A 17,678-nucleotide genomic window follows, 5' to 3' on the forward strand; every position below is an offset into this window, starting at 1 on the left:
TAGGACAATTCCCTGTCCATACAAATATTGGATGGTATGATGCAATGGGATATGTCTATAACATTTATTAACTTATTCCAGATCTGGGTAACCATTAATTTTGAAACAACGATATAAAACTTATATTTTAAAACTATATAGTCTAAAGAAGTGCGCCACAAAAAAGACTTTCTTCTTTCCTTGTATTTATGTATACATATTAATTTGTCTCTGGGTGCACCAGCAACCCTAGTGGAATATCCTGTTCCTAAGTACAGGAGAGATTATCCATCTAATGCTGGTTTTTCCAAAATTAGATAAAATAATTATAAGGATCTTTTGCAGAATCTTTGTTTGATCATTGTGTTAGCCAATCTCACAATTTCAGGATTTTCCAATTGAAACATACAGTCCTATTTAAAAGACACAACCTCTTTATTATAGATTGAGTAGTCATTGTCAAAGTTGCAGTAAGTACATTTTTATGCTCCATGGATATGTAAAGTTTGTATATGTCCGTACTCCACTCCAATGGGCTATCAGCTATGCAATTGCTTTTACAAGTTAATGAGTACTTACTCTTGACACATGTTGACTATCTGTGTAAGCCCGTGTGACCCTTTGTACTTATAACCACATTAAATCACTTACAAAATACTGATTTTGTATGGTAAGGTGTAAATGTGGATGAGGTGCTAATGTCTCGGTTGAACTATAAAAACTGGCACCCCTTAGAGACTATTAACCTCTCCTGGAACTACACTGATGATGTCTAGTCTCCATGCTCTCCACCCAGGAAGTCTGTCAGCATAGACACGAGGTTCCCCAGACTGAACTATGTTATACATCTATGATCTGAGCTCAGCAAATATAAATCCTTTTTCTATCATTACTATTATTTTGTCTTTTGTGTTCACTTAATCACGTGTTATTTTCAGATTGAGTATGGGACGCCGGCAATCGGGATCTAGGCTGTCAGAATCCCAATGCCAGGATCCAGACAGGATCAACATACAGACACTTGTTGGTCGGTATGCTAACCCTCACCCTCTGTATGTTAACCCTTCCTCTTTTGGAGCCTAACTCTAACCCCCCCTTAGTGCCTGAATCTAACCTCCTTCTCCCTGTACCTTAAACCTAACCCTCTCCCCCTAGTGCCTAACCCTAACCCCTAAACCTAACCCTTCCCCCAACCCTGCTACTTACCTTATGTATCCAGGCGTTTGAGATGCTAGCCAGGTTTCTGACTCTGTAATGTATTCTGATTTTGTAATGTAAGCATCGACTGCCGAAATGCCAACCGTATCCCATTATTTTCACTGATATTTCTGTAATTTAAATCCAACTGGGTACAACTGGTAAGTGCTTTCTAATTTCAAACTGTGTATACAGGACCTTATTCTGCAGTGCATGCATGCTCAGGACCTGTTCTGCCCATGTTCAGCACGGGTCCTGTAAAATCGCATGCTCCCCCCGTATGCTTCTATCTCATTGACAGCCAGAGGCATGTCACCCCCAATATCTGGGAGTGGCAGACTTCCTGGCTTCGCAGGCTGACAGGAACTGGCCAGGCTGTGGTAAGCTGCATCTACTGCAGCTTGGCCAAAGGGGCAACCATCGTGACTGATGGTTTTGATGGTGATCTCAGGCTGCAACCTTGGTTGCAAGGCTGGGATCGCAGATGAGCAAGGAAGTGTCAGACACCTCCTGCTGCATTTGCATCTTTGCAGGATGGAATTGCACAACCAATTGTGAGTGTCTTTGCACTTCCATCCTCTGCTGAATAAGGCCCATAGTACATGCACATGCACACACACGTATTTCTGTGTATGAGCTATTTGTATCCCTGATGACATTGCAGTAAATGCATTGAAACAATGGATGTTATACAGCCTGTATATTGGTTGCTTACTATCTATATTTGACAGAAATCAATATGTAGTCACTAATATTGTAGCCAAAATATAATATAAATACTTATAATAGTACAATTTCACATCCCTTTTAGTCAGTGCAGGCTGCGGTCCTGTGGATACTCCTTGTGTGGCCCAGAATTCTGTGACAAATGGAAAAAAGTACCCAATACTGAAGTATATTCTATATCTTGCACCACATGAGAAATCAGAAAATAGTGCTTACATGCTAAGCTTCGTACCAAAATTTAGAAGATATGTGCTTACTTGTTTTACTTGACAGGGTCCTTCTCACAGCTTCGGTATTGGTATGGTATTCCTCCCTTCTTGCAGCCATACAAGAAAAGGTCAGATTGTGGAAGTTCCAGCAATCACTATATTTCAGTCCAAGTTGCATTGGGACCCCTGATGTGATTCCAAAGAGCATATGGTGAAAGTTGGATTGCTGGATGTTATGATAGAGCATTTTATCTTTCTGTAAATTGGAGAATGATGTGGGCAGAGCAGACATTGATATGCATTGCATTTGGCAGTGTATTCTTACCACTCTCAGGAACCATTAATTTGCTGTTTTGAATCTAATGACCCCTCCCCATCTCTTGGGGCTTGGTGAGACTTGCCTGGTTGCTGCTTGCTAAATGCTGGCTGCAAAAAATACAAAACAGATGACATTTCCAACATATAAATTAGGGTATAGGTAGTAATGAGTATAGATTATGGAAGATAATTTTAAGGTTAATGATTTAATGTGATTAATTAAGATGAAGGGTTTCTTAATGAGACTGAGGGAGGTATTTATGGAGTTAATATAAATACATTTAATTATTTGATAATGTTGGGGTGAAATAATAATGGGGATTATAAAGGTAATATAAGAAAGGTAGTCAAAAAATACTCTGTATTATATGGTGGGCACAACTACTCTTGGTATTATATGGCAGTCACTGATGCTCTTTATTATTTTGCAGTAATATATACTGCATAATATTACAGTCATTGATACTCTGTGTATTGTTTTGTGGTCACTGATGCTCTCTGTATTGTATGGTGGTCACAGTTACTTTCTGTATTGTATGGTGGCCATTGATGCTCTCTGTATTATATGGCAGTCAGTGATGCACTTTTTATTGTATAATAGTCAATGATTCTCTCTGCATTGTATGGAAGTGATTGATGTGCTCTGTATTGTTTGGCAGTCAATGATCTCTGCATTATATGGTCATCATTGATGATCTCTGCATTGTATGGCAGTCACTAATGCTCTCTATGATATATGACGGTAACTGATGCATTCTTTACTGTATGGTGGTCAATGAAACTCTCTGTATTGTATGATGTTCACTGAAGTTCTCTTTAATATATGGCAGTAACTGATTCTGTTTTATATGGTTTTCACAACTGCACTGTGTGTAGCAGTTACTGATGCTCTCTGTATTATATGATGGTCACACTTTTGGTCTTCATTATAAGGCGGCCGCTCAGGCTCTTTGTATTACATGGTGGCCACTGATGCTCCCTGTATTAGACGGTGGTTACTGATGCTCTCTGTATTATATGGCAGTCACAACTGCTCTGTATTGTATAACAATCACTGATGCTATCTGTATTTTATGGAAGTTACTGATGTCTTCATTATATGGCAATAACTATGATATTCTTTGCATTATATGTGACAGTCATTATGATGTTATCTGCATTAAACAGTGGCCACTGTGATTTTGTTTGCATTATATGGTGATCACTGTGATGTTTTCTGCATTTCATGGTGGTCACTGAAATGTATGGGTTCCTCTCCAGACCTAGGATGAAATTACATATGCACGTCCGATATAACTGTAGTCTTATGACATCAGATCCCAGTTCACATAGCCCTGCTTTCCTGTGTTTGATTATTAGAAAAGTCTTCATGTGGTTTAAACATGCCTGCTGTTCTGCATTGTTCCAGTTAAGCCTTGTTCCTACCTTGTACTTTGGAAACTATGTGTACTGAAGTCTTGCTGTCTAATCCCTGCCTGTACCTTGCCAGTCTTACTAAGGCTACATATACTGAAATCCTGCTGTCTGATCCTTGCCCGTGCCTCACCAGTCTGAGTAGGCTATATGTACCAAAGTCCTGCTTTCTAATCCTTGTCTGTACCCAGGGCTATCGACAGTTCCACTGGGCCCCAGTACTGGAATTGCCAACTTGGGGAGTTGTGGCCAGGCCCCATCCTTACAAAAGAATAAAAACATATTCTGGGGGGCACCAGTTAACAACATAACAACATTGATTCTACCAAGCAGGCATATTCTAAGGTTTTGCCAGATCTGAATCTTTGACCTAGTTTTCTGAAAGGTAGGTTCAAAATTTTCAATGAAAAGATCTGAGATTTGTGTGATGGTCACACTTATTTGGTTTTTGTCATATTGAACATTGTATGGCAGCAGTTATAAATTTGGAATATGATTGTACTGATATTAAAATGCATAGTATGTGACAGTTAGTTGTAAAGAGCATAGTGTTATATTTGGTTGTTTGCCAACCAACATTGGGCCTGATTCAGAGTTCGGAATAGAGTGTGATATCTCTCTCAACTGTGAACCTGAACAAACCATATTACAATGCAAGGGGTGTAAATACATACATTTTTTGCATGTGGGGTAAATACTGGCTAATTTTGCATGTAGCCCACAAATACTGCACAGCTTTTATTATTACTCTACAATTTAGATGTCAGTTTGGAAACACTCCTCCCAAAACTAAATCTCTCTGCACACTTTAAATCTGCCCCACCTGCAGTGCAGCATGGTTTCACCAAGATGATCAGTTGAGAGAGATATCTCACTCTATTCCCATTGTCTTCTACATATATGTCATAGTCAGGTCAATCATCTGTGAAAAGTATAAACATTTAGGGGCCTGTGTATCAAGATTTTTTTTTTCATAAATTCTGTAGAATCTGCAGTTTCTGCTTAATTTTATAAACTGTTGCTTGTCTAAATTGTTGCATGTACTAATGGCACATAGCAGGAGATTTCTCAGCCCTTTGTACCAAACTCTAAAAAACTAAGCTTTTCGGAGTTTGAACGCAGTAATTTACACCATCTTCAGATGATGCAAACTGCTTTAAGCCTATGGAGGCTTACAAGCAGGAGAGAGATCTTCCAATCTCTCTCCTGCAGCCTCCACTTATTGGCGGTAACTGACACTGTACGCAGCTTCCACGGGAAAGACTTCTACTAAGTGCCAGGTTTATAACTTGCAGGGACTGTGGTTACCACAACCGCTGTCCCTGTAAGTTCCCCTTTGTACATAGCAGGGATAATTTCATTAAAAATTAAAAACTCCCCTGCGATATGGATATAATTAATAATCGTGGCAATGCATACATAGGCACCTTAATAAACATGCAATAGTGACGGCACTAGTGAGGAAATATAGGTAAGTCAAATAATATATCTGTTCATTGAGTAAAGGCGGAGATGGCCTCTCTTTTTAAAAGGTATTTTAAAAAATTGTTTGTAATAGCAATTGACATCGGAAGTCCTCTACAGTTATTAACATATGGTATTTACCTACTCCAACAAAGGATTATATCCAGGTATAAACATCACCAAGTAAAGATGTTTTTGGGATCCAAACTCTAACCTTGGAGACTTATCACCTCCTAATGATCAAAGTTTTCCTTTTGAGATCTGGATTTATGATACCTGGTAAATACCATCTTTATCTGCAACATTGTTTATAACTACATCAGAGAAATAATTGTTTCTATTTGCTGTTTATTTTAAAGAATCTGTGACAGCAGCAAAAATATTTTAACTATTTATTTCCATGTATTCATTATGTGCATTTTAGTATGTTATGTGTTAGTTATAAATATGTTTGTTTTTTGTTTAAAAGAGAAGCCATCTCTGACTTTGCTCAATGAACAGATACATTATTTGATTAACCTATTTCCTTACTAGGCAGGTCACTATTGTGTTTTATCCTAAGTGGTATACAACCAACTAGAAATTTGGTCTTATTGGCTTGCAGCAGGTGTAGATCAATTTGGATTGTTAGAATATTTATTAGCGCCAGGATTGGGGTACTTTCAGTATCACAATTTTTTTCATTATAGGCCTCTTATTACCTAAAAAGTCGAGTAGTTAGTAAATATAATTGTCAATAGAAACTGAAGCTTTGCAATGAGAGTATCAAATCTATATTAATAGCAAACAAAACTATAACAAATGATACAGTAATTTTGAACTACAAAGGGACTAGTCTGCCTAAATGCAATCGTGTGCTTGCTTGATTAGAAAAAGACTTGCCCATGTCAAATAGTTGGAAATATTCATTATTAGATTTGCTGTAAGATTATTGGCATCATTATTTATAGTATTTCTATAATGTAATAGATAAATAACTGAGTAGTGTAAAGTCTTTCCTTCAAAAGTATTAAAGTTTCCAGGGTATTGTCCTGACTGTGGTTTTTGCTTCACTGCATTAATGTTGCTGACTCTTGCTGTTGCCACTACTAACTGGTCAATTCAACAGTGGTGATTGATTCTAATGCACCCAGCACTACTGAACAAATGCTATCCTACAATAGCATTGTAGAGCAAAATATATTGAGATAATTTCCAAGAACACTCTATTCCAGTACTAGAATGGATTTTCTATTGGTGAACTTGTATGGCATTTTAAATTTCGCATTAATGTAAATATTGACCACTTACAGAAATAAGGCCTTGGCCATAGGGAATGAATTTGTCAATGCTGGCAATGTGCATAATGAATATATATATATATATATATATATATATATACAGTAATAAACTGACATTGCATGTGACATCAAGAGCCCTTTTCTATAGTTTAACTAGATAATAAATAAGCCACCAGAGGAAAACTCTTGGACCACCATTAAAGAGAGAATATAAAAACATATTCATGCCGATAAAGAAAACTGAAATACTATTATATAATGTATTAGATGTATGGCTCCTACTCCCTCATATGTTGGACAAGCTGTGCTGAAAAGGGTTAATTGCTCCAAATATATGGAGGTCTTGCCCTAGAATTTCCACATTTTGGGATAAGGTAAACAACCATTTCAGTAATGTGACCAAAATGTTATATTTTTAAAGATACTCTAAATGTATGAATTGTACAATTAGACACACAATGAAGCTAAATGCCTGACAGCAAACGAAAAAGCAAATGAGGTGTATTTTTCCATCAGATGACTTGGAGTCAGTATTATTATTATTATCGTTTAATTATATGGCGCCACAAGTGTTCCGCAGCACCTTACAAAATATATAACCTAAAAAGTGACTAACAGTACAATACAAATATAGGCCCTGATTCAGAGCCGGACGCTCTGACCAGAGCGCTCGCTCTGAATCAGGGCCCACCTCCATAAATATGGAGCGTCCTCCTGGATGCTCGTATAGCTGTGGGTCACCACCCACAGCCTATACGAGCGTGCAGGATGATGGTTGCGATGGTCTTGACCATCGCGACCATCGCCAGTGCGAGCAGAAGCCTGCAGTTGAGTTTCTTAACCGCAAGGCCAGGAGTGATTTTGGCTCTATCAGAGCCAAAATCACTCCCACTGACATCACTAGTGATGTCAGTGGGGCCGGCTTCTGACGGTAGGCGTTCCCTTGGGAACGCCTCCATCTGGCAGGCACGCCCACCAAAGGGGGCGTGCTGTCAATCAACATCGACAGCACGCCCCCTTTGATCAGACATAACGAGCGAAGGAAAGTCCTTCTCTCGTCGAGTCTCGCGCATGCGCACGACGGAGCTCCCTCTGTCGTGCGCATGCGCAGTGCACACCATCAACCCACTTGTGAGCGGACAGCCGCTCGCGAGTGGGTCTGAATCAGGCCCATAATGCAGGACAAGGACAGGTATAATATACATTGCTACATTGGTGACCATAACACCCAAATAAGCAACAGGGCATAAGCAACCAAGTGTTAGGTGCCCTAGTTGGGAGTAAGAAGTAGATGAACATAAAGTAAGTAGAAGCACAAGAGGGTAGAGGGCCCTGCTCGCAGGAGCTTACATTCTAAAGGAATTACTATATTAATATAAAAACATTTATACCGCTAAATACAAAATACATAAAAAAATACTGCAATCATATATATCACTTAAATAAAAATTAATATAATCATTAATACTTGGACAGCATGATAACTAACATCTATAGGCTGGCTTTGCAAAAGTGGTGGAATATACTGTATGTTGCCTGAAAGCCAATCATTGGAAGTGCCCAGAGGTTCCTTCACTAAATTTGCTACAAAGAAAAATCTCTCCCCTAGATCAGACTACTTAAAAAATACATTTCATAAATGACTCTTACTTTGTACTTAAAAACATCCAGGAATATCTGAGTCAAATAATTTCATGCCTATTTTTATAATATCCAACCAATAATATTCAATTCATTATTTATCATACACACACTTCCTATAGCCTTAACTTCTTATACCATCTACTTCCCCAAACCATATTTACATCACTTTCCCTCTCTATTCTCCACCACAACTAAGTTATAGTAACTTTACAAGACTTCATGTTCACACACACATTGGAGCAGATTGAATAAGCCACAGGGTTCTCCCCACGATTAATTGCCGTCCAAAATCCCTGCAGCGCGGGGAAAACCTATTCAATTAAATAGCCTTTTCCCCACGTCGTAAAATCGGCACTCACGTGCATAAACTCATTTTTTTCCCCATAAACTGCGGAATCAATGTGTTTTTACCCAGCGCGTGAGCCCGTATAACGTGGAATTTACCTCGCACCACCAGGTGCTGCGAGGTAAAGTCCGACTGCGGGGAATCGCGCACGGGGTCTCGGGGACTCTGCATGAGGAAACCCCGGAAATTGATTCGGACCGGCGTAGCAATTAGCATGGGGACAACCAGGGCCATAGCTGAGGTAGTGCGGCCGGTGCCATCGCACAGGGCACCACAGGTCAGGGGGCGCTGTTTGGGCCTGTCAAATTTCTGTTTCTCATTCTTGCTTGTAGCTTCCTCTTATTTCATCCCCAGCATCTCCTAGTCTCTCCTATCTCTTCCTTGGCCCTTCCCCATGAAGCCATGGCCCCTTTTTGGGTACATTATGTCCCTTTGCAAAATGAGGGGGGTACCAATGCTCTTTCTGGCACAGGGAACCAAAAAGTCTAGTTACGGCTCTGGGGACAACCCTTCAGCTAATTGAATCTGCCCCATTAAGTTCATGACAGTAACCTACTGGATTGCTCTGTAAATCAGTTGTTTCTAAGCTAACCATAATTGTATTGTCATTCCTGTTATTGTGTACTACTGCTGTATCATACTGGTTCTTACATGGATTCTATATATTAAATAAATGAAATATAATTTGAAGTAAATCTACTACCAAAGGACATTACGATAGCTAAAGAACATCACAGAAGTTAGTAAAATGTTAGGAAGTACGGCATATCTGGAGCCTCTTAAAAAGTGTTGGGTGCAGTAGCAGTCACATCTGTTGATACCATGCTAGTGGGGTCATTTGTACAGCACAAAATGGATCCTCCACAGCACAAAAGCAGCCTTATATCACCTTGTGCCTCCATTTACACAAGTATGTCAGGATTTCCACCGAGGTGATAAATTTATAGAGCATGATGGCCATGTTTGCAGAGCAGCAGCTGTTTGCTCAGCTACATGAAAATGAAAGTGTTCCTAGCAAAGTAAGTGTTTTGCTGTGTGCATCTGGTGTTCTCTATAAATTAACACCTATTTACTCTAAGCATTTAGCTGATTATGCAGAGGTTACATGACTGGATAACAGTCCCTTCCTTGTGAGACAGTCAAAAGCAAGTAGATCAGTGAGAAAGCAAACAGCAAATGGTGCTTAAGTCACTCCTTGACAAAAGATAGAACTACTCTGAATTACAATGGGTGAAAAGCATGGACACATTCACAGATATATGCCAGCTATGGGTAACCAGTCAGTATGTCGACATTCAGACAGTTACTGTATGATGTTGACCTTGTTAAAATGTGAACGTCTAACATGTCATCATTATTACCATGTCAACATTCTAATGTTAAAATTATGAGTGTTGGGGTGGTTATTGTTGACCTAATACACCATGTACTTTAGCTAAAACATACTGAATATATCTGCATAGATTTTAGGTTTCAATTATTTTGATCCCTGGCTTCTCAGTAGCTGAAAAAAGATCTGGATTGGGTCTATTCATCATCACTTAATTTATACAAAAGCATGTGAAAATTAAGTGTCAGGGGCTGTTCCTCAAGTTCTGAAAAAACATTATTTTTGGAACTTGGTGGTGTTACTGTTCGCCATCCTCAGATGGCATACAGTCCCGATAATCTTCACAGGCTTCCAGTTTCACAGCATCCTGTGAAGATTTACATGGCAGACACTGCAGCCAGCAGAGGGATCTATTCAGATCCCTCCCTGCTGTAAGAGCACTGCAGAGCCCTGGGAGCTGAGAGCTCTGGGGCACTGCAACCTGTGTCTGTGCAGCCCACACTGCCTTGACTGACTCACCAGCAGAAGACAGAAGACTCCTGTCCAGACTCCCGGTGGTGGCGGCAGGTGAGAGGGAGCAGGGGGAGAGATTGCTCCTGTCCAGGCTCCCGGCAGCGGTGGTAGGTGAGAGGGAATGGGGGAGAGAGGATGCTCCAGCCCTGGCTCCCAGCGGCAGGTGAGAGGGAGTGGGGGAAGAGAGGATGTGGCAGCGGCAGGGTGGGAGGGGGGTGTAAGTGTGACAGTTGCAGGGGGAGGAGACAGGACACTGAGGGAGACACAGCAGCATGGTTGGAGGGGGTGGGTGGCACCAGCTGTGGGGAAATTTATAGGACATGGCAGGTGTAACTGGAAAAGTATCACTCTTCCGAAAAGCTGACTCTGCAAAAAGAGAAGCTCTTCAGAAGTGATACTTTTGTTTATGAGGCTTGTTGAATGCCTCCAAACAGTATTTTAAACTCGCAGCAAGTTTAAAACATAATTATAACAAGTGATAATTATGTAATGATTAATAGAGCCCAGAAACACCATTTAGGTGTTTGGTCCTGTTTCTCATTATCTCAACTGTTAGTCTGGGCCTGATTCAGAGATGTACGCTAACCCAATGGGGGGGGGGGGGAAAGGAGGAGGAGGATCCAAAGTTTGTCAAAAACATTTCAACCTTGAAAAAAATCTACATTGTGCCATTTTGAACATCTTACACTGTGGATGAACCACTTTTGTACTGTACGCTAGATGTAATTGTAAACATATGTTCATTTTCAAAATAGGAGCACAGCTTGTCCTGTAGTGTCGAGTGTAGGGACACATGGGGAATGTAGAATAGCCCTAGCAACCCTCTTTCTGTGTGTCCTTTCGGTGTGCATGTGCATGGAAAAGGGGTGTGGCCATGCCTCACAGGCGCATGCCAATGAGTCCCCATCTATCTGCATGCCAGACAAGCAGAGCACTGACTGGTGGTGCTGCTTGGCCATGCTTTCAGGCTGTACTGGGCCATTGGTTCTTCTGGCATTTACCAGAGGTGACAGATGGCAAGTCCAGCCCTGGTCAAGGATGTCATTTTCAGCTCTGGTTCATATTCTGTGGTCTGTGAAAATGGAATAAATTCACCAATGGTTGATAATATTGCAGTTAGACCCCTTAAAGACATACAACATACTTATCTAATAAATAAAAACATATGACAATAGAGTTAAAATTGTTCAGAATGTTATTTGTCATAGTAATCACTTTTTTTTTAATTGATTAAAGTTACTATGGTGGTGGACAACAAGAATTGACAACATAAAGCAAGATAGTAATACATTCCAAACTCGAACATTAGTGTTCAACTTTCCAATATTAGACAAATGCCCTGATGGACAAATACGAAACCTAAGCCATTGTGAATTACAGCATGCTGTGGTTGATACTTAAATAGATTAAAAAAATCTAAATATATACATTCTTGTCCTCCCTCCCCTTCCAGATACAAATTGTGCACACAAAGTGTTAATTTACCTTTTCCTTGGTCCATTACATGTGAGCTCAATATTCTATTTCCAGGGGTTGGTTATCACTTAGCAAGGACATCTCAACAGGCTGTGTGTATAGTTACTGTAGCTAGACAGGGTGGCCTCACCACAGCTTGGGTGCTGATGAAGAAGATACAAGTTCTGTGTGTGCTATAGTCATTATTTTAGAAAAATAGGAAAGATGAAATACAACAAAGAAATAACACTCATAATTCATACTGGTATCAGTGCCTGCATTTATATATACGCAGTAAAAAAATAAGCCTCTAACCGTCAAAATTAAATACTAACTCCTAACTGAAGTGTGGTAATAACATAAGGTGTGGTAATAACATAAGGTGTGGTAATAACATGTTTCAAAAAATATTACTAGTATTGGCATATTTCATATTTGTCAGTGTATACATTAGTGGCCAGTTGATTTAAGGTAAAATGATCATTCTATAATATAAGGCCTAATAAATATTAAATTTTAATAGATTCCCACTGAATTGTATGTGCAGTGCTGTAGAAATAGCAAAATTCTGTAGCAAAAACAAATTTGCTTACATACAACTTGTTCCTCATTACCTCTCAGCATTGGAGGGCTGATCTAAAGAAGCATGTTTATAAGGTTGGATGCGGTCAATATCGCGACTACGGAAATTATGGCGGTCAGCCTGCCAGTGCCGGAATTCTGAAGCCTGTCAGACTTCGACTGCTGGAATCCCAAAGGTAAGTAGCGGGGTTAGGGGTAGGCTTAGCATTAGGGTTAGGGGTTATGGATAGGCACTAAAGGGAGAGGGTTAGGTTTAGGGTATGCATATGGGGAGGTTAGGGTTAGGCACTTGGGGGGAGGTTATGTTCAGACATCAGGGAGGGAGAGTTAGGATAGCGAGAGGAGGAGGGTTGGGATACCTCCCGACAGAGTACATATGATTGACTGGGGCTTGGGATGGTGATGGTCAGATGACCGACAGTGGCATCCCGATGTTCAGGATCCCGACAGGGGATGGTAAGTGGCCTAACCCTCCCCATCTCTCCTCTAACCCTAACCTCCCTCTGGTGGTGCCTAACCCTAACCTCCCCCCAGTGGTGCCTAAACCTAAAACCTCCCTGGGTGGTGCCTAACCCTAACCTCCCCCGGTGGTACCTAACCTTAACCACCCCATCGCCGGCCTAACCCTAACCCGCATAGTTACCATCTGGATGCCAGTGGTCGGGATGCCGGTGGTCGGGATGCAGACGTTGGTATCTTCATCTCTTTGGAATGGCGGTGTTGGGATTCTGTTGTCGGTATATTGATGTCCCGCATCCTGGCCACCATCATCCTGCCTGCATCCCCCTACCAACAGGTGTTGGTATCCTCACCCAGACGGGATGTCAGCGTCAGGATTCTGACCGCCGGCATCCCATATCCATACCTTTTATAAGGCATGTACGTAATCAGTAATTGTAATATTGAAGATTTGTCCACTTTTTTCAACCTCTTCCATGTGCAGATGTCTGTTTCTGTTTGTATTCCTTTTTATTTTAAAACAATTTTGTTTACATTTTAATACTGTATGTCAATATTAATATTGTTTCTTTTTGTTAACTTAAGCATTTTCGCCATTTTTCCATATTAAATTCCATTTAATAATGTTTCTCTGTGTTCTTAGCAAATTCCTGTGCTAGATAGTGTGTGTACTATTTATAAGTACTTCATAGCTGTAAAATAGATTGATATTGGCTAATGATAATTCTGATTGTGTGTTTGAGATAAAGGAAGCCTTGGTTACTTGCTTTCTTAAGAGTTCAGCTCATACAGCAAACATTGCAGTGGCAGAGTTTTGGTATTAATAGTGTGTGATATAATCATTGCTAGACAGCCCAGGTGGTTCTGCTGAACATTATGAAGGCTCAGGTGAGTGCTGTTCATGGTACATTAGCCATCCTGCAATGTTTTTTGGAGAGACATTGTATGCACCTCTGAATAGGGCCCAATCGGACAGAATTAGCATTCAGGACTCACCTAGGCACATATTATTGGGTGCCCATCCCCCCCCCTCCCTGAGATTATGACGAGACTCTGCCCCCTCCAACTACATTTTTTGTTTATTACCTCTTGCAAGGTAGGAGGTTTATGTATCAAGCAGTGAATAGCATGGAGAAGTACAGTCTCTAAAATAATAGGTAGGAGCTGATTGGTTGTCATGGGCAACTTCTCCACTAGTCCACTTTTCCACGCTTTTCATTGCTTGATACATAAACCCCTAAGAATCTTCTCTTCAGGGTCCCCAGCTTTCAATCACTTCCGAGACTCTCCCAAATAAGAACCTATTATTCTGGGCTCCTGTACTGCACATGTGCCCGCTCCTGAGACTCTCCCTGATGCATCATGGGGGATGTAGTCTTTGTTCTGTGTCCAAATAGCAGTGGCTGAATTGGGGTACTGGAAAGTTCTGATACAGGGGCCCTGCTGTGCAGTCTCCAGCTAGTGGTGCCCATAGGCATATGGCTAATGAGAAATCCAGTACTGCATGCAATGCCCATTGCTGCTGCCATTCTGTATGCAGCGGACTTGCAGCAATATGCTACTGACTCAGATGCTGTCTTGTCGCACAGAGATGGCCACCTCCGGCATTTAACAGCCAACACTTACCTACAGAAAAATGAAACAACATAAACATTAGTCACACATCAAACCTCTGTACAACCCTAATCTATTTTAGAATGTCCGTCTCACCTAATATAATGGAGCCTCTCCAGTTGCATACTAATTTGCAGCGGTGCTTAAGCACATGCCCAGAAAACGGTCTCAACATGCCTGAGTTTTAGTAGCCTATTACCTCTGACTACCTGTTATTAACTTTGCGATTAAATCCATTGGCGTCTCAAACCCATCGTTGTGCGTGTGGCTTTGGCACATGCGCACTAGCCAAAAATTGCACCACCACATCTGTCATTGACACTGTGTCCACCTCTTAATCAGGCCCATAGTTTTGTAACAGGCTATTTTCATATAAAACATACTTTTTCAGTGAGTATACACCTGGGGTTTTGCAATTTCTCTGAGTATCATACAGTTTACTCTTTTGATGAATTTCCTGAAACACCAACTCCTGGGTAGATTGGCAACTGTCTTTAATGTTCTCCAATTTCTATTTAATCTTTTTCGCTATAAAATTTTAGAATTAAAATTGTTTGTATTTTGCCTTATAGCTCTTTCCAGCAACAACTACTTCTCTGAAATCATTTCAGATATATTTTCTTCTTGGCAAGGTGTTAGTACAAACTTGTTTGTCCAGATCGAGCTGCCAAATGTTCTGGTTTTACATAGTGGTGGCACTTTCTGATGATGAAATAATGAAGTTCACTCGATTAGCGCCACCTGGCTCAATTAACTTCTTTATTGATACTGAAGCTGTAAACTTGTACTTCATATTTCACTTTTTTTGTTGTTGAAAATATTTTTAAATATGTTGAGGAATAGATGGCTTTTATTAATTATGTCCTGAAAAGTAACAATTCAGATTAGAAAGAGTGTGTATTTTCATTTTCACAAGACTGTATATCCCTAAATTTAAAATGGAAGTAATGGATTCACCTGTAAAAGTATACATTAAAATAAATGACGGAAGCTATAAAATTAATGACATATACAAGGGAAATTGCTTAGATTTAACTTTTCCAGTCTTTTCCAATCAAATTGTTTTTCTGCTAGCCTATACTATAATGCAAATGTATCTTGTACATGGTCTGGCTTATAGTATATAGTGGTTATACACCTTTTCACATTGGCACTAACCCTTATATTTCCCAGTTGCGGTACACAGACAGTGTCAGATTGGCCCAGCAGGGAAATGAGACAATCTCTGCCACCTGCCGTCTGGAAAGTAATACCCACTGACTGGGAGCTGTCTCTGTGACACTGGACCTTTACCTCCCTTAATAATCTATGAGCATCAGTGAACGATGCAGCAACACACAGTGCAAGTAGGTATGCCCGAGCAGGAGGGGCATTGAAGGGAAACAACAAGGATGGACTGGGCACCATGCAGTGACATGGCAAACGCCTTAGATTCTGTCTGTAGCTGCATGAAGCATGTTATGTCAGTGTCCAAATGTATTTTAAAGGGTCTCAGAATCTTTCTCTCAAGGTATAAGACAATCAACTCACAAAATATATGAGAGCCTAAAGTATTCTATTGTTGTAAAACATGTTATTCTTATATAAAAAAGTAGGAAGATAAACCACATGACTCAGTTACTGAGAGAATAAATAGCAGATCAAAGGTTACAGATACCACAGTGGCACATGGTACAGAAGGCCACAGCAAAAAGGGACCTTCACTGTCACAGCCAGGGTATTTCAGCATGGCGCTAGGCGGGTGTTACCTGTGAGGTCGTTGTGGCGCGGGCTGTCTGGTGGCGGAGCTGGTGTCTGGCGGGGGGCTTGGCTGCATGCGTTGTTGTGCGGCCCTGTTGTCACTCTGCGCTGGTGAGGCCTGGCAGCGTCTCCATTCCATTTGGCATGGGCGCCGCCATCTTGCCTTCTGGACATGTGATGCGGCTGGCCAATCCTGGTGAGTCACATGTTCCCTCCGGCCAGTAACAGCACGGTATGGGGTATTTAGGAAGGGTCAGTGCCTTCCTTCTTTGCCAGTGCAACGTGTATCTCAGCCTAGCTGAGAGGGAGTTCTCTGTGCTTATCCTGTTCCTGTGAATTCGCTGTCTGCCAGTCTGCCTGTCAGCTCCTAGTTCCCACTGGACTACCCTGCTTCCTCCATCACCCTTGCCCATACCTGAGTGCCTGAGCCTGCTGACATCCTGCGCTTCAGTTCACTACCTGCAAACCTGGCTTGATTATTTTCAGTTCACTACCTGCAAACCTGGCTTGATTATTTTCAGTTTCACTACCTGCACACCTGGACAGCTCTAATTGTTTCTACCTGGACATTAACCCTTTTGCTCCCACCACAGAACTCTTGTGCACATTTATATTTTCCTGGACTTTTATTTACTGCCACATTATATGTCTACTCAAGCACTTCAAATCTGCTTCTGTGATCGCTCCTGCTACCACCCCGGGTCCACAAGCAACCCAGAACATAACATTCACATTGTACAGAGAACTAAGAAAAAATAACATTAATCCCAGTGAGATACACAATTAATATTCTGAGGCAGATCAGAAGGAAATAGCAGATGGTTGAAGAGGGAAACACAAGGAAACAATATTCTGCCTGGATCCAAACATTTAAGGAGAGGCATCACCAACATCCTCAGTCTTGTCCAAGAAGACCAGACTTTATAGTATTTGGACATAGACCTGCTCAAGTAGGTGAACCATTGATGACCATATCATTTACCAGTGCCATTAGGGTATTCAGGGGCCATCTGGGCTTTGGCTACTATCAACTTGACCAAGGTAAACAAATGAAATATGTTAGGATTCAGAACTAAGCAGTTTGTGATGCAGGGATAAACTAAAATGAAAGATTTTTGGATAAAGGAACAGAATTTTCATAGCAGTATGATTAATACCCTCCAAAACTTACAGTACTATTGACAAGTAGTTAAATGGTTAAATGCTACAAATTGTCTCTTAACTGTGTGCATGACTCATCTGACTTAATAACATTAAGATGAGTTATTGTGTATAACTCATCTGTCTCATCTCTGAGTCACCAGACTTAAAGGCCAGGCTAATTAGACTGCAGGTGCAAGGCTTATTTACTTGGCTCTAAAAAGGGTCTTCTTATGCCCAAGCCTGTTACTGTGTTATTGGAGCATCAC

This window comes from Taudactylus pleione, unplaced genomic scaffold (genome assembly GCF_031769625.1).
Source record: "Taudactylus pleione unplaced genomic scaffold, aTauple2 ptg000127l, whole genome shotgun sequence".
NCBI lineage: Eukaryota > Metazoa > Chordata > Amphibia > Anura > Myobatrachidae > Taudactylus > Taudactylus pleione.